The sequence below is a fragment of the Coregonus clupeaformis genome, unplaced genomic scaffold, assembly GCF_020615455.1.
Source record: "Coregonus clupeaformis isolate EN_2021a unplaced genomic scaffold, ASM2061545v1 scaf0153, whole genome shotgun sequence".
In the NCBI taxonomy this organism is placed as follows: Eukaryota; Metazoa; Chordata; class Actinopteri; order Salmoniformes; family Salmonidae; genus Coregonus; species Coregonus clupeaformis.
In genome coordinates this window covers 307,501-325,000 of record NW_025533608.1, presented here as the reverse complement: position 1 = coordinate 325,000, position 17,500 = coordinate 307,501, and the positions used below count along the sequence as shown (strand labels likewise).

Genomic DNA, 17,500 nt, shown 5'->3' with positions numbered 1-17,500 from the left:
CACAATCAATCTGCACTTTCGTAAAAAAGTTGGCGAAAACCACAGGAAAAGCTACCCTCCTTCGAGCCGGATTTGAACCAGCGACCTAAGGATTGCTGCAATTTCACCTACAGTCCTCCGCTCTACCAACTGAGCTATCGAAGGTGACAGGGAAAAAGCAACACCGATCCCTTAGATTCAATAAGGAGGGTCAGAAGAGATGCTGAATCAAAGCTGCCCTTTTATAGCTTGACCTGCTGAGATTGGTGGGTCCATGGAGATGCCGGGGATTGAACCCGGGGCCTCATACATGCAAAGCATGCGCTCTACCACTGAGCTACATCCCCTCAGCTGGCAAGTAGTTGCATATGGAGATAGAGAAAAAAAGAGCAGAGGGAAAAGAATGCTGTTTAGCCCCTTCATGGATTTGGTTTTCTGACCTGTCCCTGGTGGTCTAGTGGTTAGGATTCGGTGCTCTCACCGCCGCTGCCTGGGTTTCGATTCCCGGTAAGGGAATGAAACATTTTTGGGAAAACACAACGCAAACATCTCATACGTCTAAAAAGTTGGCACAAGCCACAAAAATAGTTGCCCCCCTTTGAGCCAGTGACCTCAGGATTCTTGAAATTTCACCTACAGTGCTTTTGCTCTACCAACTGAGGTATCGAAGGTCAACAAGTGAAGGATTTGGCACTCTCCGAGAAAGATAATCTTTTGGGCAAGCACAATCAATCTGCACTTTCGTAAAAAAGTTGGCGAAAACCACAGGAAAAGCTACCCTCCTTCGAGCCGGATTTGAACCAGCAACCTAAGGATTGCTGCAATTTCACCTACAGTCCTCCGCTCTACCAACTGAGCTATCGAAGGAGACAGGGAAAAAGCAACACCGATCCCTTAGATTCAATAAGGAGGGTCAGAAGAGATGCTGAATAAAAGCTGCCCTTTTATAGCTTGACCTGCTGAGATTGGTGGGTCCATGGAGATGCCGGGGATTGAACCCGGGGCCTCATACATGCAAAGCATGCGCTCTACCACTGAGCTACATCCCCTCAGCTGGCAAGTAGTTGCATATGGAGATAGAGAAAAAAAAGAGCAGAGGGAAATGAATGCTGTTTAGCCCCTTCATGGATTTGGTTTTCTGACCTGTCCCTGGTGGTCTAGTGGTTAGGATTCGGTGCTCTCACCGCCGCGGCCTGGGTTCGATTCCCGGTAAGGGAATGAAACATTTTTGGGAAAACACAACGCAAAACATCTCATACGTCTAAAAAGTTGGCACAAGCCACAAAAATAGTTGCCCCCCTTGAGCCAGTGACCTCAGGATTCTTGAAATTTCACCTACAGTCCTTTTACTCTACCAACTGAGGTATCGAAGGTCAACAAGTGAAGGATTTGGCACTCTCCGAGGAAGATAATCTTTTGGGCAAGCACAATCAATCTGCACTTTCGTAAAAAAGTTGGCGAAAACCACAGGAAAAGCTACCCTCCTTCGAGCCGGATTTGAACCAGCGACCTAAGGATTGCTGCAATTTCACCTACAGTCCTCCGCTCTACCAACTGAGCTATCGAAGGTGACAGGGAAAAAGCAACGCCGATCCCTTAGATTCAATAAGGAGGGTCAGAAGAGATGCTGAATCAAAGCTGCCCTTTTATAGCTTGACCTGCTGAGATTGGTGGGTCCATGGAGATGCCGGGATTGAACCCGGGGCCTCATACATGCAAAGCATGCGCTCTACCACTGAGCTACATCCCCTCAGCTGGCAAGTAGTTGCATATGGAGATAGAGAAAAAAAAGAGCAGAGGGAAAAGAATGCTGTTCAGCCCCTTCATGGATTTGGTTTTCAGACCTGTCCCTGGTGGTCTAGTGGATAGGATTCGGTGCTCTCACCGCTGTGGCCTGGGTTTGATTCCCGGTCAGGGAATGAAACATTTTTGGGAAAACACAACGCAAACATCTCATACGTCTAAAAAAGTTGGCACAAGCCACAAAAATAGTTGCCCCCTTTGAGCCAGTGACCTCAGGATTCTTGAAATTTCACCTACAGTGATTTTGCTCTACCAACTAAGGTATCGAAGGTCAACAAGTGAGGGATTTGGCACTCTCCGAGAAAGATAATCTTTTGGGCAAGCACAATCAATCTGCACTTTCGTAAAAAAGTTGGCGAAAACCACAGGAAAAGCTACCCTCCTTCGAGCCGGATTTGAACCAGCGACCTAAGGATTGCTGCAATTTCACCTACAGTCCTCCGCTCTACCAACTGAGCTATCGAAGGTGACAGGGAAAAAGCAACGCCCGATCCCTTAGATTCAATAAGGAGGGTCAGAAGAGATGCTGAATCAAAGCTGCCCTTTTATAGCTTGACCTGCTGAGATTGGTGGGTCCATGGAGATGCCGGGATTGAACCCCGGGGCCTCATACATGCAAAGCATGCGCTCTACCACTGAGCTACATCCCCTCAGCTGGCAAGTAGTTGCATATGGAGATAGAGAAAAAAAGAGCAGAGGGAAATGAATGCTGTTTAGCCCCTTCATGGATTTGGTTTTCTGACCTGTCCCTGGTGGTCTAGTGGTTAGGATTCGGTGCTCTCACCGCCGCGGCCTGGGTTCGATTCCCGGTAAGGGAATGAAACATTTTTGGGAAAACACAACGCAAACATCTCATACGTCTAAAAAGTTGGCACAAGCCACAAAAATAGTTGCCCCCTTTGAGCCAGTGACCTCAGGATTCTTGAAATTTCACCTACAGTCCTTTTACTCTACCAACTGAGGTATCGAAGGTCAACAAGTGAAGGATTTGGCACTCTCCGAGGAAGATAATCTTTTGGGCAAGCACAATCAATCTGCACTTTCGTAAAAAAGTTGGCGAAAACCACAGGAAAAGCTACCCTCCTTCGAGCCAGATTTGAACCAGCGACCTAAGGATTGCTGCAATTTCACCTACAGTCCTCCGCTCTACCAACTGAGCTATCGAAGGTGACAGGGAAAAAGCAACGCCGATCCCTTAGATTCAATAAGGAGGGTCAGAAGAGATGCTGAATCAAAGCTGCCCTTTTATAGCTTGACCTGCTGAGATTGGTGGGTCCATGGAGATGCCGGGGATTGAACCCGGGGCCTCATACATGCAAAGCATGCGCTCTACCACTGAGCTACATCCCCTCAGCTGGCAAGTAGTTGCATATGGAGATAGAGAAAAAAGAGCAGAGGGAAAAGAATGCTGTTTAGCCCCTTCATGGATTTGGTTTTCAGACCTGTCCCTGGTGGTCTAGTGGATAGGATTCGGTGCTCTCACCGCCGTGGCCTGGGTTTGATTCCCGGTCAGGGAATGAAACATTTTTGGGAAAACACAACGCAAACATCTCATACGTCTAAAAAAGTTGGCACAAGCCACAAAAATAGTTGCCCCCCTTTGAGCCAGTGACCTCAGGATTCTTGAAATTTTCACCTACAGTGATTTTGCTCTACCAACTAAGGTATCGAAGGTCAACAAGTGAAGGATTTGGCACTCTCCGAGAAAGATAATCTTTTGGGCAAGCACAATCAATCTGCACTTTCGTAAAAAAAGTTGGCGAAAACCACAGGAAAAGCTACCCTCCTTCGAGCCGGATTTGAACCAGCGACCTAAGGATTGCTGCAATTTCACCTACAGTCCTCCGCTCTACCAACTGAGCTATCGAAGGTGACAGGGAAAAAGCAACACCGATCCCTTAGATTCAATAAGGAGGGTCAGAAGAGATGCTGAATCAAAGCTGCCCTTTTATAGCTTGACCTGCTGAGATTGGTGGGTCCATGGAGATGCCGGGGATTGAACCCGGGGCCTCATACATGCAAAGCATGCGCTCTACCACTGAGCTACATCCCCTCAGCTGGCAAGTAGTTGCATATGGAGATAGAGAAAAAAAGAGCAGAGGGAAAAGAATGCTGTTCAGCCCCTTCATGGATTTGGTTTTCAGACCTGTCCCTGGTGGTCTAGTGGATAGGATTCGGTGCTCTCACCGCCGTGGCCTGGGTTTGATTCCCGGTCAGGGAATGAAACATTTTTGGGAAAACACAACGCAAACATCTCATACGTCTAAAAAGTTGGCACAAGCCACAAAAATAGTTGCCCCCCTTTGAGCCAGTGACCTCAGGATTCTTGAAATTTTACCTACAGTGATTTTGCTCTACCAACTAAGGTATCGAAGGTCAACAAGTGAAGGATTTGGCACTCTCTGAGAAAGATAATCTTTTGGGCAAGCACAATCAATCTGCACTTTCGTAAAAAAGTTGGCGAAAACCACAGGAAAAGCTACCCTCCTTCGAGCCGGATTTGAACCAGCGACCTAAGGATTGCTGCAATTTCACCTACAGTCCTCCGCTCTACCAACTGAGCTATCGAAGGTGACAGGGAAAAAGCAACGCCGATCCCTTAGATTCAATAAGGAGGGTCAGAAGAGATGCTGAATCAAAGCTGCCCTTTTATAGCTTGACCTGCTGAGATTGGTGGGTCCATGGAGATGCCGGGGATTGAACCCGGGGCCTCATACATGCAAAGCATGCGCTCTACCACTGAGCTACATCCCCTCAGCTGGCAAGTAGTTGCATATGGAGATAGAGAAAAAAAGAGCAGAGGGAAAAGAATGCTGTTCAGCCCCTTCATGGATTTGGTTTTCAGACCTGTCCCTGGTGGTCTAGTGGATAGGATTCGGTGCTCTCACCGCCGTGGCCTGGGTTTGATTCCCGGTCAGGGAATGAAACATTTTTGGGAAAACACAACGCAAACATCTCATACGTCTAAAAAGTTGGCACAAGCCACAAAAATAGTTGCCCCCCTTTGAGCCAGTGACCTCAGGATTCTTGAAATTTCACCTACAGTCCTTTTACTCTACCAACTGAGGTATCAAGGTCAACAAGTGAAGGATTTGGCACTCTCCGAGGAAGATAATCTTTTGGCAAGCACAATCAATCTGCACTTTCGTAAAAAGTTGGCGAAAACCACAGGAAAAGCTACCCTCCTTCGAGCCGGATTTGAACCAGCGACCTAAGGATTGCTGCAATTTCACCTACAGTCCTCCGCTCTACCAACTGAGCTATCGAAGGTGACAGGGAAAAAGCAACACCGATCCCTTAGATTCAATAAGGAGGGTCAGAAGAGATGCTGAATAAAAGCTGCCCTTTTATAGCTTGACCTGCTGAGATTGATGGGTCCATGGAGATGCCGGGGATTGAACCCGGGGCCTCATACATGCAAAGCATGCGCTCTACCACTGAGCTACATCCCCTCTGCTGGCAAGTAGTTGCATATGGAGATAGAGAAAAAAAGAGCAGAGGGAAAAGAATGCTGTTTAGCCCCTTCATGGATTTGGATTTCAGACCTGTCCCTGGTGGTCTAGTGGATAGGATTCGGTGCTCTCACCGCCGTGGCCTGGGTTTGATTCCCGGTCAGGGAATGAAACATTTTTGGGAAAACACAACGCAAACATCTCATACGTCTAAAAAGTTGGCACAAGCTACAAAAATAGTTGCCCCCCTTTGAGCCAGTGACCTCAGGATTCTTGAAATTTCACCTACAGTGATTTTGCTCTACCAACTGAGGTATCGAAGGTCAACAAGTGAAGGATTTGGCACACTCCGAGAAAGATAAACTTTTGGGCAAGCACAATCAATCTGCACTTTCGTAAAAAAGTTGGCGAAAACCACAGGAAAATCTACCCTCCTTCGAGCCGGATTTGAACCAGCGACCTAAGGATTGCTGCAATTTCACCTACAGTCCTCCGCTCTACCAACTGAACTATCGAAGGTGACAGGGAAAAAGCAACGCCGATCCCTTAGATTCAATAAGGAGGGTCAGAAGAGATGCTGAATCACAGCTGCCCTTTTATAGCTTGAACTGCTGAGATTGGTGGGTCCATGGAGATGCCGGGGATTGAACCCTGGGCCTCATACATGCAAAGCATGCGCTCTACCACTGAGCTACATCCCCTCAGCTGGCAAGTAGTTGCATATGGAGATAGAGAAAAAAAGAGCAGAGGGAAAAGAATGCTGTTTAGCCCCTTCAAGGATTTGGATCTCAGACCTGTCCCTGGTGGTCTAGTGGTTAGGATTCGGCGCTCTCACCGCCGCGGCCTGGGTTTCGATTCCCGGTCAGGGAATGAAACATTTTTGGGAAAACACAACGCAAACATCTCATACGTCTAAAAAGTTGGCCCAAGCCACAAAAATAGTTGCCCCCTTTGAGCCAGTGACCTCAGGATTCTTGAAATTTCACCTACAGTGATTTTGCTCTACCAACTGAGGTATCGAAGGTCAACAAGTGAAGGATTTGGCACTCTCCGAGAAAGATAATCTTTTGGGCAAGCACAATCAATCTGCACTTTCGTAAAAAAGTTGGCGAAAACCACAGGAAAATCTACCCTCCTTCGAGCCGGGATTTGAACCAGCGACCTAAGGATTGCTGCAATTTCACCTACAGTCCTCCGCTCTTCCAACTGAGCTATCGAAGGTGACAGGGAAAAAGCAACGCCGATCCCTTAGATTCAATAAGGAGGGTCAGAAGAGATGCTGAATCACAGCTGCCCTTTTTATAGCTTGACCTGATGAGATTGGTGGGTCCATGGAGATGCCGGGGATTGAACCCGGGGCCTCATACATGCAAAGCATGCGCTCTACCACTGAGCTACATCCCCTCAGCTGGCAAGTAGTTGCATATGGAGATAGAGAAAAAAAGAGCAGAGGGAAAAGAATGCTGTTTAGCCCCTTCAAGGATTTGGATCTCAGACCTGTACCTGGTGGTCTAGTGGTTAGGATTCGGTGCTCTCACCGCCGCGGCCGGGTTCGATTCCCCGGGTCAGGGAATGTAACATTTTTGGGAAAACACAACGCAAACATCTCATACGTCTAAAAAAGTTGGCCCAAGCCACAAAAATAGTTGCCCCCCTTTGAGCCAGTGACCTCAGGATTCTTGAAATTTCACCTACAGTGATTTTGCTCTACCAACTGAGGTATCGAAGGTCAACAAGTGAAGGATTTGGCACTCTCCGAGAAAGATAATATTTTGGGCAAGCACAATCAATCTGCACTTTCGTAAAAAAGTTGGCGAAAACCACAGGAAAATCTACCCTCCTTCGAGCCGGATTTGAACCAGCGACCTAAGGATTGCTGCAATTTCACCTACAGTCCTCCGCTCTACCAACTGAGCTATCGAAGGTGACAGGGAAAAAGCAACGCCGATCCCTTAGATTCAATAAGGAGGGTCAGAAGAGATGCTGAATCACAGCTGCCCTTTTATAGCTTGACCTGATGAGATTGGTGGGTCCATGGAGATGCCGGGATTGAACCCGGGGCCTCATACATGCAAAGCATGCGCTCTACCACTGAGCTACATCCCCTCAGCTGGCAAGTAGTTGCATATGGAGATAGAGAAAAAAGAGCAGAGGGAAAAGAATGCTGTTTAGCCCCTTCAAGGATTTGGATCTCAGACCTGTCCCTGGTGGTCTAGTGGTTAGGATTCGGCGCTCTCACCGCCGCGGCCCGGGTTCGATTCCCGGTCAGGGAATGAAACATTTTTTGGGAAAACACAACGCAAACATCTCATACGTCTAAAAAGTTGGCCCAAGCCACAAAAATAGTTGCCCCCCTTTGAGCCAGTGACCTCAGGATTCTTGAAATTTCACCTACAGTGATTTTGCTCTACCAACTGAGGTATCGAAGGTCAACAAGTGAAGGATTTGGCACTCTCCGAGAAATATAATCTTTTGGGCAAGCACAATCAATCTGCACTTTCGTAAAAAAGTTGGCGAAAACCACAGGAAAATCTACCCTCCTTCGAGCCGGATTTGAACCAGCGACCTAAGGATTGCTGCAATTTCACCACAGTCCTCCGCTCTACCAACTGAGCTATCGAAGGTGACAGGGAAAAAGCAACGCCCGATCCCTTAGATTCAATAAGGAGGGTCAGAAGAGATGCTGAATCACAGCTGCCCTTTATAGCTTGACCTGATGAGATTGGTGGGTCCATGGAGATGCCGGGGATTGAACCCGGGGCCTCATACATGCAAAGCATGCGCTCTACCACTGAGCTACATCCCCTCAGCTGGCAAGTAGTTGCATATGGAGATAGAGAAAAAAAGAGCAGAGGGAAAAGAATGCTGTTTAGCCCCTTCAAGGATTTGGATCTCAGACCTGTCCCTGGTGGTCTAGTGGTTAGGATTCGGCGCTCTCACCGCCGCGGCCCGGGTTCGATTCCCGGTCAGGGAATGAAACATTTTTTGGGAAAACACAACGCAAACATCTCATACGTCTAAAAAGTTGGCCCAAGCCACAAAAATAGTTGCCCCCTTGAGCCAGTGACCTCAGGATTCTTGAAATTTCACCTACAGTGATTTTGCTCTACCAACTGAGGTATCGAAGGTCAACAAGTGAAGGATTTGGCACTCTCCGAGAAATATAATCTTTTGGGCAAGCACAATCAATCTGCACTTTCGTAAAAAGTTGGCGAAAACCACAGGAAAATCTACCCTCCTTCGAGCCGGATTTGAACCAGCAACCTAAGGATTGCTGCAATTTCACCCACAGTCCTCCGCTCTACCAACTGAGCTATCGAAGGTGACAGGGAAAAAGCAACGCCGATCCCTTAGATTCAATAAGGAGGGTCAGAAGAGATGCTGAATCACAGCTGCCCTTTTATAGCTTGAACTGCTGAGATTGGTGGGTCCATGGAGATGCCGGGGATTGAACCCTGGGCCTCATACATGCAAAGCATGCGCTCTACCACTGAGCTACATCCCCTCAGCTGGCAAGTAGTTGCATATGGAGATAGAGAAAAAAAGAGCAGAGGGAAAAGAATGCTGTTTAGCCCCTTCATGGCTTTGGTTTTCAGACCTGTCCCTGGTGGTCTAGTGGATAGGATTCGGTGCTCTCACCGCCGTGGCCTGGGTTTGATTCCCGGTCAGGGAATGAAACATTTTTGGGAAAACACAACGCAAACATCTCATACGTCTAAAAAGTTGGCACAAGCCACAAAAATAGTTGCCCCCCTTTGAGCCAGTGACCTCAGGATTCTTGAAATTTTACCTACAGTGATTTTGCTCTACCAACTAAGGTATCGAAGGTCAACAAGTGAAGGATTTGGCACTCTCTGAGAAAGATAATCTTTTGGGCAAGCACAATCAATCTGCACTTTCGTAAAAAAGTTGGCGAAAACCACAGGAAAAGCTACCCTCCTTCGAGCCGGATTTGAACCAGCGACCTAAGGATTGCTGCAATTTCACCTACAGTCCTCCGCTCTACCAACTGAGCTATTGAAGGTGACAGGGAAAAAGCAACGCCGATCCCTTAGATTCAATAAGGAGGGTCAGAAGAGATGCTGAATCAAAGCTGCCCTTTTATAGCTTGACCTGCTGAGATTGGTGGGTCCATGGAGAAGCCGGGGATTGAACCCCGGGGCCTCATACATGCAAAGCATGCGCTCTACCACTGAGCTACATCCCCTCAGCTGGCAAGTAGTTGCATATGGAGATAGAGAAAAAAAGAGCAGAGGGAAAAGAATGCTGTTCAGCCCCTTCATGGATTTGGTTTTCAGACCTGTCCCTGGTGGTCTAGTGGATAGGAATCGGTGCTCTCACCGCCGCGGCCCTGGGTTTGATTCCCGGTCAGGGAATGAAACATTTTTGGGAAAACACAACGCAAACATCTCATACGTCAAAAAGTTGGCACAAGCCACAAAAATAGTTGCCCCCTTTGAGCCAGTGACCTCAGGATTCTTGAAATTTCACCTACAGTGATTTTGCTCTACCAACTAAGGTATCGAAGGTCAACAAGTGAGGGATTTGGCACTCTCCGAGGAAGATAATCTTTTGGGCAAGCACAATCAATCTGCACTTTCGTAAAAAAGTTGGCGAAAACCACAGGAAAAGCTACCCTCCTTCGAGCCGGATTTGAACCAGCGACCTAAGGATTGCTGCAATTTCACCTACAGTCCTCCGCTCTACCAACTGAGCTATCGAAGGTAACAGGGAAAAAGCAACACCGATCCCTTAGATTCAATAAGGAGGGTCAGAAGAGATGCTGAATCAAAGCTTCCCTTTTATAGCTTGACCTGCTGAGATTGGTGGGTCAATGGAGATGCCGGGGATTGAACCCGGGGCCTCATACATGCAATGCATGCGCTCTACCACTGAGCTACATCCCCTCAGCTGGCAAGTAGTTGCATATGGAGATAGAGAAAAAAAGAGCAGAGGGAAAAGAATGCTGTTTAGCCCCTTCATGGATTTGGTTTTCTGACCTGTCCCTGGTGGTCTAGTGGTTAGGATTCGGTGCTCTCACAGCCGCGGCCTGGGTTTCGATTCCCGTTCAGGGAATGAAACATTTTTGGGAAAAACACAACGCAAACATCTCATACGTCTAAAAAGTTGGCCCAAGCCACAAAAATAGTTGCCCCCCTTTGAGCCAGTGACCTCAGGATTCTTGAAATTTCACCTACAGTGATTTTGCTCTACCAACTGAGGTATCGAAGGTCAACAAGTGAAGGGATTTGGCACTCTCCGAGAAAGATAATCTTTGGGCAAGCACAATCAATCTGCACTTTCGTAAAAAGTTGGCGAAAACCACAGGAAAATCTACCCTCCTTCGAGCCGGATTTGAACCAGCGACCTAAGGATTGCTGCAATTTCACCTACAGTCCTCCGCTCTACCAACTGAGCTATCGAAGGTGACAGGGAAAAAGCAACGCCCGATCCCTTAGATTCAATAAGGAGGGTCAGAAGAGATGCTGAATCACAGCTGCCCTTTTTATAGCTTGAACTGCTGAGATTGGTGGGTCCATGGAGATGCCGGGGATTGAACCCTGGGCCTCATACATGCAAAGCATGCGCTCTACCACTGAGCTACATCCCCTCAGCTGGCAAGTAGTTGCATATGGAGATAGAGAAAAAAGAGCAGAGGGAAAAGAATGCTGTTTAGCCCCTTCATGGCTTTGGTTTTCAGACCTGTCCCTGGTGGTCTAGTGGATAGGATTCGGTGCTCTCACCGCCGTGGCCTGGGTTTGATTCCCGGTCAGGGAATGAAACATTTTTGGGAAAACACAACGCAAACATCTCATACGCCTAAAAAAGTTGGCACAAGCCACAAAAATAGTTGCCCCCTTTGAGCCAGTGACCTCAGGATTCTTGAAATTTCACCTACAGTGATTTTGCTCTACCAACTAAGGTATCGAAGGTCAACAAGTGAAGGATTTGGCACTCTCCGAGAAAGATAATCTTTTGGGCAAGCACAATCAATCTGCACTTTTGTAAAAAAGTTGGCGAAAACCACAGGAAAAGCTACCCTCCTTCGAGCCGGATTTGAACCAGCGACCTAAGGATTGCTGCAATTTCACCTACAGTCCTCCGCTCTACCAACTGAGCTATCGAAGGTGACAGGGAAAAAGCAACGCCGATCCCTTAGATTCAATAAGGAGGGTCAGAAGAGATGCTGAATCAAAGCTGCCCTTTTATAGCTTGACCTGCTGAGATTGGTGGGTCCATGGAGATGCCGGGGATTGAACCCGGGGCCTCATACATGCAAAGCATGCGCTCTACCACTGAGCTACATCCCCTCAGCTGGAGATAGAGAAAAAAAGAGCAGAGGGAAAAGAATGCTGTTTAGCCCCTTCATGGCTCTGGTTTTCAGACCTGTCCCTGGTGGTCTAGTGGATAGGATTCGGTGCTCTCACCGCCGTGGCCTGGGTTTGATTCCCGGTCAGGGAATGAAAATTTTTGGGAAAACACAACGCAAACATCTCATACGTCTAAAAAGTTGGCACAAGCCACAAAAATAGTTGCCCCCCTTTGAGCCAGTGACCTCAGGATTCTTGAAATTTCACCTACAGTGATTTTGCTCTACCAACTAAGGTATCGAAGGTCAACAAGTGAGGGATTTGGCACTCTCCGAGGAAGATAATCTTTTGGGCAAGCACAATCAATCTGCACTTTCGTAAAAAAGTTGGCGAAAACCACAGGAAAAGCTACCCTCCTTCGAGACGGATTTGAACCAGCGACCTAAGGATTGCTGCAATTTCACCTACAGTCCTCCGCTCTACCAACTGAGCTATCGAAGGTGACAGGGAAAAAACAACACCGATCCCTTAGATTCAATAAGGAGGGTCAGAAGAGATGCTGAATCAAAGCTGCCCTTTTATAGCTTGACCTGCTGAGATTGGTGGGTCAATGGAGATGCCGGGGATGGAACCCAGGGCCTCATACATGCAAAGCATGCGCTCTACCACTGAGCTACATCCCCTCAGCTGGCAAGTAGTTGCATATGGAGATAGAGAAAAAAAGAGCAGAGGGAAAAGAATGCTGTTTAGCCCCTTCATGGATTTGGTTTTCTGACCTGTCCCTGGTGGTCTAGTGGTTAGGATTCGGTGCTCTCACCGCCGCGGCCTGGGTTCGATTCCCGGTAAGGGAATGAAACATTTTTGGGAAAACACAACGCAAACATCTCATACGCTCTAAAAAAGTTGGCACAAGCCACAAAAATAGTTGCCCCCTTTGAGCCAGTGACCTCAGGATTCTTGAAATTTCACCTACAGTGCTTTTACTATACCAACTGAGGTATCGAAGGTCAACAAGTGAAGGATTTGGCACTCTCCGAGGAAGATAATCTTTTGGGCAAGCACAATCAATCTGCACTTTCGTAAAAAAGTTGGCGAAAACCACAGGAAAAGCTACCCTCCTTCGAGCCGGATTTGAACCAGCGACCTAAGGATTGCTGCAATTTCACCTACAGTCCTCCGCTCTACCAACTGAGCTATCGAAGGTGACAGGGAAAAAGCAACACCGATCCCTTAGATTCAATAAGGAGGGTCAGAAGAGATGCTGAATAAAAAGCTGCCCTTTTATAGCTTGACCTGCTGAGATTGGTGGGTCCATGGAGATGCCGGGATTGAACCCGGGGCCTCATACATGCAAAGCATGCGCTCTACCACTGAGCTACATCCCCTCAGCTGGCAAGTAGTTGCATATGGAGATAGAGAAAAAAAGAGCAGAGGGAAAAGAATGCTGTTTAGCCCCTTCATGGATTTGGTTTTCTGACCTGTCCCTGGTGGTCTAGTGGTTAGGATTCGGTGCTCTCACAGCCGCGGCCTGGGTTCGATTCCCGGTCAGGGAATGAAACATTTTTGGGAAAACACAACGCAAACATCTCATACGTCTAAAAAGTTGGCACAAGCCACAAAAATTGTTGCCCCCCTTTGAGCCAGTGACCTCAGGATTCTTGAAATTTCACCTACAGTGCTTTTAGCTCTACCAACTGAGGTATCGAAGGTCAACAAGTGAAGGATTTGGCACTCTCCGAGAAAGATAATCTTTTGGGCAAGCACAATCAATCTGCACTTTCGTAAAAAAAGTTGGCGAAAACCACAGGAAAAGCTACCCTCCTTCGAGCCGGATTTGAACCAGCGACCTAAGGATTGCTGCAATTTCACCTACAGTCCTCCGCTCTACCAACTGAGCTATCGAAGGTGACAGGGAAAAAGCAACACCGATCCCTTAGATTCAATAAGGAGGGTCAGAAGAGATGCTGAATAAAAGCTGCCCTTTTATAGCTTGACCTGCTGAGATTGGTGGGTCCATGGAGATGCCGGGGATTGAACCCGGGGCCTCATACATGCAAAGCATGCGCTCTACCACTGAGCTACATCCCCTCAGCTGGCAAGTAGTTGCATATGGAGATAGAGAAAAAAAAGAGCAGAGGGAAAAGAATGCTGTTTAGCCCCTTCAAGGATTTGGTTTTCTGACCTGTCCCTGGTGGTCTAGTGGTTAGGATTCGGTGCTCTCACAGCCGCGGCCTGGGTTCGATTCCCGGTCAGGGAATGAAACATTTTTGGGAAAACACAACGCAAACATCTCATACGTCTAAAAAGTTGGCACAAGCCACAAAAATTGTTGCCCCCTCTTGAGCCAGTGACCTCAGGATTCTTGAAATTTCACCTACAGTGCTTTTACTCTACCAACTGAGGTATCGAAGGTCAACAAGTGAAGGATTTGGCACTCTCCGAGGAAGATAATCTTTTGGGCAAGCACAATCAATCTGCACTTTCGTAAAAAGTTGGCGAAAACCACAGGAAAAGCTACCCTCCTTCGAGCCGGATTTGAACCAGCGACCTAAGGATTGCTGCAATTTCACCTACAGTCCTCCGCTCTACCAACTGAGCTATCGAAGGTGACAGGGAAAAAGCAACGCCGATCCCTTAGATTCAATAAGGAGGGTCAGAAGAGATGCTGAATCACAGCTGCCCTTTTATAGCTTGACCTGATGAGATTGGTGGGTCCATGGAGATGCCGGGATTGAACCCGGGGCCTCATACATGCAAAGCATGCGCTCTACCACTGAGCTACATCCCCTCAGCTGGAGAGATAGAGAAAAAAAGAGCAGAGGGAAAAGAATGCTGTTTAGCCCCTTCATGGATCTGGTTCTCAGACCTGTCCCTGGTGGTCTAGTGGTTAGGATTCGGTGCTCTCACCGCCGTGGCCTGGGTTCGATTCCCGGTCAGGGAATGAAACATTTTTGGGAAAACACAACGCAAACATCTCATACGTCTAAAAAGTTGGCACAAGCCACAAAAATAGTTGCCCCCTTTGAGCCAGTGACCTCAGGATTCTTGAAATTTCACCTACAGTGATTTTGCTCTACCAACTGAGGTATCGAAGGTCAACAAGTGAAGGATTTGGCACTCTCCGAGGAAGATAATCTTTTGGGCAAGCACAATCAATCTGCACTTTCGTAAAAAAGTTGGCGAAAACCACAGGAAAAGCTACCCTCCTTCGGATTTGAACCAGCTACCTAAGGATTGCTTCGAAAAGACTCCGATTTGAACCAGCTACCTAAGGATTGCTGCAATTTCACCTACAGTCCTCCGCTCTACCAACTGAGCTATCGAAGGTGACAGGAAAAAACAACACCGATCCCTTAGATTCAATAAGGAGGGTCAGAAGAGATGCTGAATCAAAGCTGCCCTTTTATAGCTTGACCTGCTGAGATTGGTGGGTCCATGGAGATGCCGGGGATGGAACCCAGGGCCTCATACATGCAAAGCATGCGCTCTACCACTGAGCTACATCCCCTCAGCTGGCAAGTAGTTGCATATGGAGATAGAGAAAAAAGAGCAGAGGGAAAAGAATGCTGTTTAGCCCCTTCATGGATTTGGTTTTCAGACCTGTCCCTGGTGGTCTAGTGGTTAGGATTCGGTGCTCTCACCGCCGCGGCCTGGGTTCGATTCCCGGTAAGGGAATGAAACATTTTTGGGGAAAACACAACGCAAACATCTCATACGTCTAAAAAAGTTGGCACAAGCCACAAAAATAGTTGCCCCCTTTGAGCCAGTGACCTCAGGATTCTTGAAATTTCACCTACAGTGATTTTGCTCTACCAACTAAGGTATCGAAGGTCAACAAGTGAGGGATTTGGCACTCTCCGAGGAAGATAATCTTTTGGGCAAGCACAATCAATCTGCACTTTCGTAAAAAAGTTGGCGAAAACCACAGGAAAAGCTACCCTCCTTCGAGCCGGATTTGAACCAGCTACCTAAGGATTGCTGCAATTTCACCTACAGTCCTCCGCTCTACCAACTGAGCTATCGAAGGTGACAGGGAAAAAACAACACCGATCCCTTAGATTCAATAAGGAGGGTCAGAAGAGATGCTGAATCAAAGCTGCCCTTTTATAGCTTGACCTGCTGAGATTGGTGGGTCAATGGAGATGCCGGGGATGGAACCCAGGGCCTCATACATGCAAAGCATGCGCTCTACCACTGAGCTACATCCCCTCAGCTGGCAAGTAGTTGCATATGGAGATAGAGAAAAAAAGAGCAGAGGGAAAAGAATGCTGTTTAGCCCCTTCATGGATCTGGTTCTCAGACCTGTCCCTGGTGGTCTAGTGGTTAGGATTCGGTGCTCTCACCGCCGTGGCCTGGGTTCGATTCCCGGTCAGGGAATGAAACATTTTTGGGAAAACACAACGCAAACATCTCATACGTCTAAAAAGTTGGCACAAGCCACAAAAATAGTTGCCCCCTTTGAGCCAGTGACCTCAGGATTCTTGAAATTTCACCTACAGTGATTTTGCTCTACCAACTGAGGTATCGAAGGTCAACAAGTGAGGGATTTGGCACTCTCCGAGGAAGATAATCTTTTGAGCAAGCACAATCAATCTGCACTTTCGTAAAAAAGTTGGCGAAAACCACAGGAAAAGCTACCCTCCTTCGAGCCGGATTTGAACCAGCTACCTAAGGATTGCTGCAATTTCACCTACAGTCGTCCGCTCTACCAACTGAGCTATCGAAGGTGACAGGGAAAAAGCAACGCCGATCCCTTAGATTCAATAAGGAGGGTCAGAAGAGATGCTGAATCACAGCTGCCCTTTTATAGCTTGACCTGCTGAGATTGGTGGGTCCATGGAGATGCCGGGATTGAACCCAGGGCCTCATACATGCAAAGCATGCGCTCTACCACTGAGCTACATCCCCTCAGCTGGCAAGTAGTTGCATATGGAGATAGAGAAAAAAAGAGCAGAGGGAAAAGAATGCTGTTTAGCCCCTTCATGGATTTGGTTTCTCAGACCTGTCCCTGGTGGTCTAGTGGTTAGGATTCGGTGCTCTCACCGCCGCGGCCCTGAGTTCGATTCCCCGGTCAGGGAATGAAACATTTTTGGGAAAACACAACGCAAACATCTCATACGTCTAAAAAGTTGGCACAAGCCACAAAAATAGTTGCCCCCCCTTTGAGCCAGTGACCTCAGGATTCTTGAAATTTCACCTACAGTGATTTTGCTCTACCAACTGAGGTATCGAAGGTCAACAAGTGAAGGATTTGGCACTCTCCGAGGAAGATAATCTTTTGGGCAAGCACAATCAATCTGCACTTTCGTAAAAAAGTTGGCGAAAACCACAGGAAAAGCTACCCTCCTTCGAGCCGGATTTGAACCAGCGACCTAAGGATTGCTGCAATTTCACCTACAGTCCTCCGCTCTACCAACTGAGCTATCGAAGGTGACAGGGAAAAAGCAACGCCGATCCCTTAGATTCAATAAGGAGGGTCAGAAGAGATGCTGAATCACAGCTGCCCTTTTATAGCTTGACCTGCTGAGATTGGTGGGTCCATGGAGATGCCGGGGATTGAACCCGGGGCCTCATACATGCAAAGCATGCGCTCTACCACTGAGCTACATCCCCTCTGCTGGCAAGTAGTTGCATATGGAGATAGAGAAAAAAAGAGCAGAGGGAAAAGAATGCTGTTTAGCCCCTTCATGGATTTGGATTTCAGACCTGTCCCTGGTGGTCTAGTGGATAGGATTCGGTGCTCTCACCGCGGTGGTCTGGGTTTGATTCCCGGTCAGGGAATGAAACATTTTTGGGAAAACACAACGCAAACATCTCATACGTCTAAAAAGTTGGCACAAGCTACAAAAATAGTTGCCCCCCTTTGAGCCAGTGACCTCAGGATTCTTGAAATTTCACCTACAGTGATTTTGCTCTACCAACTGAGGTATCGAAGGTCAACAAGTGAAGGATTTG

At 47.6% G+C, this 17,500-nt stretch overlaps 55 non-coding genes across 55 annotated transcripts; 20 read left to right on the top strand and 35 right to left on the bottom strand.

Moving 5' to 3' along the window:
- Window positions 1-57: 57 nt before the first annotated feature.
- trnay-gua lies at window positions 58-144 on the bottom strand. Its single transcript is given in 2 exon segments — window positions 58-93; window positions 108-144. It is a non-coding gene; the product is annotated as a tRNA-Tyr (tRNA).
- A 110-nt stretch (window positions 145-254) lies between these two features.
- On the bottom strand, window positions 255-326 carry trnaa-ugc. Its single transcript has one exon. It is a non-coding gene; the product is annotated as a tRNA-Ala (tRNA).
- Window positions 327-759: 433 nt separating this feature from the next.
- trnay-gua lies at window positions 760-846 on the bottom strand. The gene is given in 2 exon segments: window positions 760-795; window positions 810-846. It is a non-coding gene; the product is annotated as a tRNA-Tyr (tRNA).
- Window positions 847-956: 110 nt separating this feature from the next.
- trnaa-ugc lies at window positions 957-1,028 on the bottom strand. Its single transcript has one exon. It is a non-coding gene; the product is annotated as a tRNA-Ala (tRNA).
- A 97-nt stretch (window positions 1,029-1,125) lies between these two features.
- Window positions 1,126-1,197, top strand: trnae-cuc. Its single transcript has one exon. It is a non-coding gene; the product is annotated as a tRNA-Glu (tRNA).
- Window positions 1,198-1,461: 264 nt separating this feature from the next.
- On the bottom strand, window positions 1,462-1,548 carry trnay-gua. Its single transcript is given in 2 exon segments — window positions 1,462-1,497; window positions 1,512-1,548. It is a non-coding gene; the product is annotated as a tRNA-Tyr (tRNA).
- A 278-nt stretch (window positions 1,549-1,826) lies between these two features.
- On the top strand, window positions 1,827-1,898 carry trnae-cuc. Its single transcript has one exon. It is a non-coding gene; the product is annotated as a tRNA-Glu (tRNA).
- Window positions 1,899-2,162: 264 nt separating this feature from the next.
- Window positions 2,163-2,249, bottom strand: trnay-gua. Its single transcript is given in 2 exon segments — window positions 2,163-2,198; window positions 2,213-2,249. It is a non-coding gene; the product is annotated as a tRNA-Tyr (tRNA).
- Window positions 2,250-2,528: 279 nt separating this feature from the next.
- On the top strand, window positions 2,529-2,600 carry trnae-cuc. Its single transcript has one exon. It is a non-coding gene; the product is annotated as a tRNA-Glu (tRNA).
- A 263-nt stretch (window positions 2,601-2,863) lies between these two features.
- Window positions 2,864-2,950, bottom strand: trnay-gua. Its single transcript is given in 2 exon segments — window positions 2,864-2,899; window positions 2,914-2,950. It is a non-coding gene; the product is annotated as a tRNA-Tyr (tRNA).
- A 110-nt stretch (window positions 2,951-3,060) lies between these two features.
- On the bottom strand, window positions 3,061-3,132 carry trnaa-ugc. The gene has a single exon. It is a non-coding gene; the product is annotated as a tRNA-Ala (tRNA).
- A 95-nt stretch (window positions 3,133-3,227) lies between these two features.
- trnae-cuc lies at window positions 3,228-3,299 on the top strand. Its single transcript has one exon. It is a non-coding gene; the product is annotated as a tRNA-Glu (tRNA).
- Window positions 3,300-3,566: 267 nt separating this feature from the next.
- trnay-gua lies at window positions 3,567-3,653 on the bottom strand. Its single transcript is given in 2 exon segments — window positions 3,567-3,602; window positions 3,617-3,653. It is a non-coding gene; the product is annotated as a tRNA-Tyr (tRNA).
- Window positions 3,654-3,763: 110 nt separating this feature from the next.
- trnaa-ugc lies at window positions 3,764-3,835 on the bottom strand. Its single transcript has one exon. It is a non-coding gene; the product is annotated as a tRNA-Ala (tRNA).
- Window positions 3,836-3,931: 96 nt separating this feature from the next.
- trnae-cuc lies at window positions 3,932-4,003 on the top strand. The gene has a single exon. It is a non-coding gene; the product is annotated as a tRNA-Glu (tRNA).
- Window positions 4,004-4,267: 264 nt separating this feature from the next.
- On the bottom strand, window positions 4,268-4,354 carry trnay-gua. The gene is given in 2 exon segments: window positions 4,268-4,303; window positions 4,318-4,354. It is a non-coding gene; the product is annotated as a tRNA-Tyr (tRNA).
- A 110-nt stretch (window positions 4,355-4,464) lies between these two features.
- On the bottom strand, window positions 4,465-4,536 carry trnaa-ugc. Its single transcript has one exon. It is a non-coding gene; the product is annotated as a tRNA-Ala (tRNA).
- A 96-nt stretch (window positions 4,537-4,632) lies between these two features.
- trnae-cuc lies at window positions 4,633-4,704 on the top strand. The gene has a single exon. It is a non-coding gene; the product is annotated as a tRNA-Glu (tRNA).
- Window positions 4,705-4,965: 261 nt separating this feature from the next.
- Window positions 4,966-5,052, bottom strand: trnay-gua. The gene is given in 2 exon segments: window positions 4,966-5,001; window positions 5,016-5,052. It is a non-coding gene; the product is annotated as a tRNA-Tyr (tRNA).
- Window positions 5,053-5,162: 110 nt separating this feature from the next.
- trnaa-ugc lies at window positions 5,163-5,234 on the bottom strand. Its single transcript has one exon. It is a non-coding gene; the product is annotated as a tRNA-Ala (tRNA).
- Window positions 5,235-5,330: 96 nt separating this feature from the next.
- trnae-cuc lies at window positions 5,331-5,402 on the top strand. Its single transcript has one exon. It is a non-coding gene; the product is annotated as a tRNA-Glu (tRNA).
- A 264-nt stretch (window positions 5,403-5,666) lies between these two features.
- On the bottom strand, window positions 5,667-5,753 carry trnay-gua. Its single transcript is given in 2 exon segments — window positions 5,667-5,702; window positions 5,717-5,753. It is a non-coding gene; the product is annotated as a tRNA-Tyr (tRNA).
- Window positions 5,754-6,031: 278 nt separating this feature from the next.
- trnae-cuc lies at window positions 6,032-6,104 on the top strand. Its single transcript has one exon. It is a non-coding gene; the product is annotated as a tRNA-Glu (tRNA).
- A 263-nt stretch (window positions 6,105-6,367) lies between these two features.
- On the bottom strand, window positions 6,368-6,455 carry trnay-gua. The gene is given in 2 exon segments: window positions 6,368-6,404; window positions 6,419-6,455. It is a non-coding gene; the product is annotated as a tRNA-Tyr (tRNA).
- A 111-nt stretch (window positions 6,456-6,566) lies between these two features.
- Window positions 6,567-6,638, bottom strand: trnaa-ugc. Its single transcript has one exon. It is a non-coding gene; the product is annotated as a tRNA-Ala (tRNA).
- A 434-nt stretch (window positions 6,639-7,072) lies between these two features.
- trnay-gua lies at window positions 7,073-7,159 on the bottom strand. The gene is given in 2 exon segments: window positions 7,073-7,108; window positions 7,123-7,159. It is a non-coding gene; the product is annotated as a tRNA-Tyr (tRNA).
- Window positions 7,160-7,435: 276 nt separating this feature from the next.
- Window positions 7,436-7,507, top strand: trnae-cuc. The gene has a single exon. It is a non-coding gene; the product is annotated as a tRNA-Glu (tRNA).
- A 265-nt stretch (window positions 7,508-7,772) lies between these two features.
- Window positions 7,773-7,858, bottom strand: trnah-gug. The gene is given in 2 exon segments: window positions 7,773-7,808; window positions 7,822-7,858. It is a non-coding gene; the product is annotated as a tRNA-His (tRNA).
- A 110-nt stretch (window positions 7,859-7,968) lies between these two features.
- On the bottom strand, window positions 7,969-8,040 carry trnaa-ugc. Its single transcript has one exon. It is a non-coding gene; the product is annotated as a tRNA-Ala (tRNA).
- Window positions 8,041-8,136: 96 nt separating this feature from the next.
- Window positions 8,137-8,208, top strand: trnae-cuc. Its single transcript has one exon. It is a non-coding gene; the product is annotated as a tRNA-Glu (tRNA).
- A 262-nt stretch (window positions 8,209-8,470) lies between these two features.
- Window positions 8,471-8,557, bottom strand: trnah-gug. The gene is given in 2 exon segments: window positions 8,471-8,506; window positions 8,521-8,557. It is a non-coding gene; the product is annotated as a tRNA-His (tRNA).
- A 278-nt stretch (window positions 8,558-8,835) lies between these two features.
- trnae-cuc lies at window positions 8,836-8,907 on the top strand. Its single transcript has one exon. It is a non-coding gene; the product is annotated as a tRNA-Glu (tRNA).
- A 264-nt stretch (window positions 8,908-9,171) lies between these two features.
- trnay-gua lies at window positions 9,172-9,258 on the bottom strand. Its single transcript is given in 2 exon segments — window positions 9,172-9,207; window positions 9,222-9,258. It is a non-coding gene; the product is annotated as a tRNA-Tyr (tRNA).
- Window positions 9,259-9,872: 614 nt separating this feature from the next.
- trnay-gua lies at window positions 9,873-9,959 on the bottom strand. Its single transcript is given in 2 exon segments — window positions 9,873-9,908; window positions 9,923-9,959. It is a non-coding gene; the product is annotated as a tRNA-Tyr (tRNA).
- A 615-nt stretch (window positions 9,960-10,574) lies between these two features.
- On the bottom strand, window positions 10,575-10,661 carry trnay-gua. Its single transcript is given in 2 exon segments — window positions 10,575-10,610; window positions 10,625-10,661. It is a non-coding gene; the product is annotated as a tRNA-Tyr (tRNA).
- A 279-nt stretch (window positions 10,662-10,940) lies between these two features.
- trnae-cuc lies at window positions 10,941-11,012 on the top strand. The gene has a single exon. It is a non-coding gene; the product is annotated as a tRNA-Glu (tRNA).
- A 264-nt stretch (window positions 11,013-11,276) lies between these two features.
- trnay-gua lies at window positions 11,277-11,363 on the bottom strand. The gene is given in 2 exon segments: window positions 11,277-11,312; window positions 11,327-11,363. It is a non-coding gene; the product is annotated as a tRNA-Tyr (tRNA).
- A 110-nt stretch (window positions 11,364-11,473) lies between these two features.
- On the bottom strand, window positions 11,474-11,545 carry trnaa-ugc. The gene has a single exon. It is a non-coding gene; the product is annotated as a tRNA-Ala (tRNA).
- A 79-nt stretch (window positions 11,546-11,624) lies between these two features.
- trnae-cuc lies at window positions 11,625-11,696 on the top strand. The gene has a single exon. It is a non-coding gene; the product is annotated as a tRNA-Glu (tRNA).
- A 263-nt stretch (window positions 11,697-11,959) lies between these two features.
- trnay-gua lies at window positions 11,960-12,046 on the bottom strand. The gene is given in 2 exon segments: window positions 11,960-11,995; window positions 12,010-12,046. It is a non-coding gene; the product is annotated as a tRNA-Tyr (tRNA).
- Window positions 12,047-12,324: 278 nt separating this feature from the next.
- Window positions 12,325-12,396, top strand: trnae-cuc. The gene has a single exon. It is a non-coding gene; the product is annotated as a tRNA-Glu (tRNA).
- Window positions 12,397-12,661: 265 nt separating this feature from the next.
- trnay-gua lies at window positions 12,662-12,748 on the bottom strand. The gene is given in 2 exon segments: window positions 12,662-12,697; window positions 12,712-12,748. It is a non-coding gene; the product is annotated as a tRNA-Tyr (tRNA).
- Window positions 12,749-13,026: 278 nt separating this feature from the next.
- Window positions 13,027-13,098, top strand: trnae-cuc. Its single transcript has one exon. It is a non-coding gene; the product is annotated as a tRNA-Glu (tRNA).
- Window positions 13,099-13,364: 266 nt separating this feature from the next.
- On the bottom strand, window positions 13,365-13,451 carry trnay-gua. Its single transcript is given in 2 exon segments — window positions 13,365-13,400; window positions 13,415-13,451. It is a non-coding gene; the product is annotated as a tRNA-Tyr (tRNA).
- A 110-nt stretch (window positions 13,452-13,561) lies between these two features.
- trnaa-ugc lies at window positions 13,562-13,633 on the bottom strand. Its single transcript has one exon. It is a non-coding gene; the product is annotated as a tRNA-Ala (tRNA).
- A 97-nt stretch (window positions 13,634-13,730) lies between these two features.
- On the top strand, window positions 13,731-13,802 carry trnae-cuc. Its single transcript has one exon. It is a non-coding gene; the product is annotated as a tRNA-Glu (tRNA).
- Window positions 13,803-14,065: 263 nt separating this feature from the next.
- trnay-gua lies at window positions 14,066-14,152 on the bottom strand. Its single transcript is given in 2 exon segments — window positions 14,066-14,101; window positions 14,116-14,152. It is a non-coding gene; the product is annotated as a tRNA-Tyr (tRNA).
- A 262-nt stretch (window positions 14,153-14,414) lies between these two features.
- Window positions 14,415-14,486, top strand: trnae-cuc. Its single transcript has one exon. It is a non-coding gene; the product is annotated as a tRNA-Glu (tRNA).
- A 662-nt stretch (window positions 14,487-15,148) lies between these two features.
- Window positions 15,149-15,220, top strand: trnae-cuc. Its single transcript has one exon. It is a non-coding gene; the product is annotated as a tRNA-Glu (tRNA).
- A 265-nt stretch (window positions 15,221-15,485) lies between these two features.
- trnay-gua lies at window positions 15,486-15,572 on the bottom strand. Its single transcript is given in 2 exon segments — window positions 15,486-15,521; window positions 15,536-15,572. It is a non-coding gene; the product is annotated as a tRNA-Tyr (tRNA).
- Window positions 15,573-15,850: 278 nt separating this feature from the next.
- On the top strand, window positions 15,851-15,922 carry trnae-cuc. Its single transcript has one exon. It is a non-coding gene; the product is annotated as a tRNA-Glu (tRNA).
- A 263-nt stretch (window positions 15,923-16,185) lies between these two features.
- On the bottom strand, window positions 16,186-16,272 carry trnay-gua. Its single transcript is given in 2 exon segments — window positions 16,186-16,221; window positions 16,236-16,272. It is a non-coding gene; the product is annotated as a tRNA-Tyr (tRNA).
- A 278-nt stretch (window positions 16,273-16,550) lies between these two features.
- On the top strand, window positions 16,551-16,624 carry trnae-cuc. Its single transcript has one exon. It is a non-coding gene; the product is annotated as a tRNA-Glu (tRNA).
- A 265-nt stretch (window positions 16,625-16,889) lies between these two features.
- trnay-gua lies at window positions 16,890-16,976 on the bottom strand. Its single transcript is given in 2 exon segments — window positions 16,890-16,925; window positions 16,940-16,976. It is a non-coding gene; the product is annotated as a tRNA-Tyr (tRNA).
- A 110-nt stretch (window positions 16,977-17,086) lies between these two features.
- trnaa-ugc lies at window positions 17,087-17,158 on the bottom strand. Its single transcript has one exon. It is a non-coding gene; the product is annotated as a tRNA-Ala (tRNA).
- Between the last annotated feature and the right edge of the window lie 342 nt (window positions 17,159-17,500).